The 5,370-nt window shown below is 38.2% G+C and overlaps 1 pseudogene; it reads right to left on the minus strand.

The window, feature by feature from the left end:
- Positions 1-869: 869 nt before the first annotated feature.
- Positions 870-1,516, minus strand: LOC123826338 (annotated as a pseudogene).
- Positions 1,517-5,370: the final 3,854 nt, after the last annotated feature.

Genomic DNA, 5,370 nt, shown 5'->3' on the forward strand with positions numbered 1-5,370 from the left:
ACATTTATTTCAGAATTTCTTTATTATTTTATATCATTACTAACCTATGAAATAAATGGAAATGTAAAGGTATACATGAAGTATTTAAAAACAGATGAATAACTAGTAGAAATCATTTCTTCAAAAGGAAGATTATAGCCCTGGCTGGTGTGGCTCAGTGGATTAAGCGCCAGGCTGAGAGGCAAAGGGTTGCAGTTCAATTCCCAGTAAGGGCACATGGCTGGGTTGCAGGCCAGGTCCCCAGTATGGGGCAAGTGAGAGGCAAACACACATTGCTCTTTCTCTCCTTCTCTTTCTCCCTCCCTTCCCCTCTAAATAAATAAATAAATAAAATCTTAGAAAAACAACAACAAGGGAAGATTACGGTGTTTGTATTTCTACCATAATAAATTACATAACATTGAGGTAACAGGCTGTTTATATGATTTTTATTCTAGAGGACAGCCCATTAGTGTTCTAATTGTTTTGTGGGGAGGAGATGCTGATCAAAATCAACAAATATCGATTGTCTATGTGCTACTATTGTTCCAAGTACTTGGGACACAGCAAAGAAAAAAACACAGGTCCCTGTCCTTATGGAGCTTATAGTCCAGTGTTCTTCACCTGCATGCTGTCTGTGACCCCAGGGCAAGTCACAACGCCTCTCTATGTTTCTATCCTCAGCTACTCCATGCGGGAAGAAACAGGCCCAGCCCCCACCTGGGTAACGTGTCTGGTGTACCGTAGATGTCAAACACACCACACTCAACCCACCACCTAGACAGTAAATGGGGCTGGAAGTTGACTTTTAATAATAAAGTACAAGTGGGCAGGACAGAGGTAGTGGAGCCAGGTGGTCTGGTGTGCTGCTGCACCAGGCCCTGCACTGGCTACAGAAACTGCTGCTGCTGCTTGGTGGCTACCTTGCTGACAAAGTCCTTATTCTTATCTGTAGCTGCCCATTCCATCTCCTTTGCCTTGTTTTCTTCCTTGGCTGTCTCAGTAAGGGTTTTGGAAGGGGCCTGTCCTTGCAGCTTGGTCAAGATGTCTTCAAAATACTTCATCACCTTGGTCACATTGTTTTTGAACATGGTGAAACAAAATTCCCAGACAGCTCTGGAGATGCAAATAAGCTAGAGGAGCTCCAGACTTCCCAGTGTGTTTTGGTCCACCTGCTGTTTCAGCGTTCACACAGTAAACACTTTGTTCCTCCACCACCATCAGTCAGGTGTAGTTGATGTTCCAGGGGAAGGTGTTCATGGTCTGGTTCTGTGGGTTCACAATATCCTCCAGGATATACACCCAGTGAGCAACATTGGGCAGGAAACAGTCACTCAGCCCAGGGAAACATCCTGTTGGTCTTGGTCAGGAGTCTCTGAGATAGGAGCTTCTGGTTAGGGGTCACCTCCTGGTGTACTGTTTGTTCTTTCAAGGCATGTTAACTATAGGGACGTGGGTAACACTGCCAGAAGGCAGTGAGTACTTGGTCCCAGGAACCCTGGAGCACTCTCTGGCCCAGGAAATAATTCACCACCATCCAGGCCAGGGCTGGATCAATATCCTTACAGCATCAGGAGTGTACAGCCAAGGGGCATGAGAGCACAAGCATGCAGCTCAGTCACCATGGCACTGCACCCCAGCAGCTGCCACCACTGTGAGCAGTTTTATCTTCTAATCATTTTTATAAACATTACACATTTTCACAAATTGATAAAAAGAAAGCATAAAAATAAGACAAAATGGAAATAGCTGTTAATTATATCAAGATCTTCCTTTTTTCTGTTATTAGGAGGGACTTTGACATTTAAAAAGATCACAGTCTGAAACAAAGGAAAACTTAGTAAGAAAATTACAAACAAATAATTGTGTTTCGGAAATATTGTATTGGCCAAAAAGTTTTTTTTCCCATAAGACATCTCTGGTAGTGTTTAGTTGTCTTTAATTTCATTTAAAACAATTTTGTCACAATCTTGTATTGTGACAGCTGTCATATCAGCATGCATATAAAAACATCAAAAATTGGTGAATTTTTGTAGCCATTTTAGTATTGAAGATAGAAGAAAATAAGCAAAATTTTCAGCATATTATGTTTTATTATTTTAAGAAAGGTAAAAATGCAAATGAAACACACAAAAAAGATTTGTATAGTATATGGAGAAGGTGCTGTGACTGATCGAATGTGTCAAAAGTGGTTTGTGAAGTTTCGTGCTGGAGATTTTTCAATGGACAATGCTCCATGGTTGGATAGACATGTTGAAGTTGATAGTAATCAAATCAAGACATTAACTGATAATCAGTGTTATACCACACAGGAGATAACCAACATACTCAAAATATCCAACTAAATAAAGTTATTGGTGAGAATGGAAAATGTGTCTTTTATTTCATGGAAAAAAACTAAACAAGCTTTTTGGCTACATACTTTACATGAAGAAACTATTCTTAGTTCTCAGCATTTTCTTTTTCTCCCATTCATGATTTTCTGTACTGCACTGGTGCCCATGGTAAGTAACATCCATAGCTCACAGGGGGTCACCACCAACATCCTGCCACTGTCAATCATTGCTCTCTGTTACGATATCAGAGGAATGGAATGGAATGGAATGGAATGGAATGGAATGGAGACAGGGAATGGAATACATGGATTGAAGTCTGTTATGTGTAGTAGGAGTTAACATTTTGAGAAACTTTTACAATTGAATGCAAAATATATTTTCACTGTTGTCACTGTCCCACATAATTCTAAAGGAATAATACCAAATTTTCTCTTGATTGTGAGATTTAATTTTAATTTTGTTATATGAGATTATAGTCTGGTGGTCAACTTGATAGTCATATATTAAGGCTTTTATCTAATGGCTTACAGATTGATATCTATTTTTCTAAAGAATTCCGATTTCTTCATTATTATTAAACTCTCTGTATTTGTTTCCTAGAATTGCCATGACAAATTACTACAAACTAGGTGGCTTGAAACAACAGAAATTTAATCTCTCACAGTTCTGATGGCCACAAGTTTAAATTAAGGTGTGGACAGGGCCCTGGTCTTTTTTCTCGCTTCTCTTGATTGCTAGAGATCCTTGGTGTTCCTGGGCTGTGTCTGCATAACACAGGGCTCTCTCTGATCTCTATGTCTTCACGTGGCATTTTCTCACTGTATATGTCCCTTCCCTCTTGGTCTAAGGTGACAGTTTCTACTAATATTGATTGATAGGTTTATGAGTCACATGCCTAATCCCTTCACCAAAAAACTAACCAGGCATTAGGTTGGCTGTGTTTCCAGGACAAGTTACCTGAATAGGCTGAGAAATTTTCCAGTTACCAAATTCTAGTTCCTTTTTGTTTAGCATTTACTTCATCAACTTATCTCTTTCTCATAGCATTTTTCTGTAAGCAGTAATGCTATTATGTGGGCAATATTTTCAATGGCAGATCAGTAGAAGAGTTTTATTTTGTAACAGTAATAGTTTACTTGACACTGCTACAAAAATTCACTTTTGGTGAAACTTAATTATGTGTTTTGAAAACATATTATAAATATTAACATTTGGTTATCTGGTTTATTTATTGGATTCTGTAATGCTTTCTTTAAGATGATATTTTACTTCAAACAGCAGGATAAATAGGCTTCAGGCATTTTCATAGCTATTCTTTTAGCTGTGTAAAAAAGCATATTATTTGGTTAAAATAAATTTTTATAATACATAGTTTCTACTCTATTCTTAACCAATAGATACCACCTGATTATCACTTCAGATTATTAAATGCCTTTGAAGTCTCCTAAAGAAGGCTTTGACAACTTTGAGCCATTTTTTATCTCATTGCTTGCAGGAAACTACTCTACTATGACTAGAATATGAAGAGTCTGTAGCACATTATTCAAAAGAGATAAAAGCAATTCATTAATAACTACAAAATCTTTGAAAAGGTAGTTAAATAATTCCATGCTACATTGTACTATTTAAATTGCCCTAAATGTTTACAACAGCTTTGGGGATCTAAATAAGCAATAGTAGCATATCTAAGCCAATGTTTTTCAAAAAGTGGATGGCATATCACTGATGGAACAAAATATTATTTTAAGCAATTCAGAGGCCAACATTGTTGAATGTTCTAGTCTGTAAAAATGCCCCTAGTGAACCATTTGTTTCTGTATTCAAGCCATTGTTCAGCAGCCTGCCACATTGAATCTGGATGACTTACTTTAACTAATGGGATATGACAGAAGTGATGTGCCATTTCCAGACATAATACTTAAGAAGACCTGACCCCTTCAACATTTTTGATTTAGAAAAATCTGGGCCAATTAAAGAATCTTGTTTCACTGCTAGGAGACTATGTGGAAAGACCATGTGAAAAAGACTTGTGGAGGCAAAGAAGCTCTGAAACTACATGGAGAGATTGTCCCACCAACTCAGTGTCCCAGCTGAGCCCAGAGTCCCATCGATCTCCATCAAGGCACCTGTCACACAAATAAAGCCATCTTGGAGATTAGAATCTCAACATCATCCATCTGTATCCACAAAACAGATGCTGAGTAAGACTAGAATAAGCATGCATGAACAAGGATGACTTCACTGTACTAGTCAGTGGAGTGGTTGATGCCATTGAGTAATCATGTATACCGTGTGGCCATAATATTCAAAATGACTGAGCAAGTATAGCAAAGAATCTGCATCAAATTTTTCATTTATCTTGACCATTTCTCCACAGAAACTATTTGGATGTTTCAGAAGCCAAGCTTCAGACAGCTATGGGCAACTGGTGATTGTCAGCTTCATCATGACAACATGCCTGCTCATGCATCATGTCTCATGCAGAGTTCTTTGGTGAAATATCAAATCACCCAAGTGATTCAGCCCCACTACAGCTCAGATTGGGCACCCTGTGACTTCTGGCTTTTCCAAAAACTAAAATCACCTTTGAAAGGGAAGAGATTTCAAACTGTTGATGAGATTCAGGAAACTACAATGGGACAGCTGATGGTGATTGGGAGAAGTGTGTGAGATCCCACAGACCCTACTTTGAAGGAGACTGAAGCATCATTGTCCTATATACCATATTTCTTGTATCTTGTATCTTCTTCAATAAATGTCTCTATTTTTTATAGTGCCTGGCTGGATATATTCTGGACAGATCTTGTATGCCTTCCTTGATTTTTCTGTTTGAATTGTGGAATGAATGTTTCTTTCAGTACTCCTGTTTCTGTCTCATCTTTGTTATATTTTGCCAGTTTTAGGCCTAACCCTTAAAATCTCTGTTTTCTGTTTTTTGTTTTTTTTTCACTAGTACATCATGAAAGTCCATGTAAGAATTCCATCTATCCTACTAAAGAGAACACTGTGAGGAGACTACATAAAGAGACTTATAGAAAGGGAGAGGCCCCAAATC

This window comes from Phyllostomus hastatus, unplaced genomic scaffold (genome assembly GCF_019186645.2).
Source record: "Phyllostomus hastatus isolate PE091 unplaced genomic scaffold, TTU_PhHast_1.1 phas_contig_80, whole genome shotgun sequence".
Lineage (NCBI taxonomy): Eukaryota > Metazoa > Chordata > Mammalia > Chiroptera > Phyllostomidae > Phyllostomus > Phyllostomus hastatus.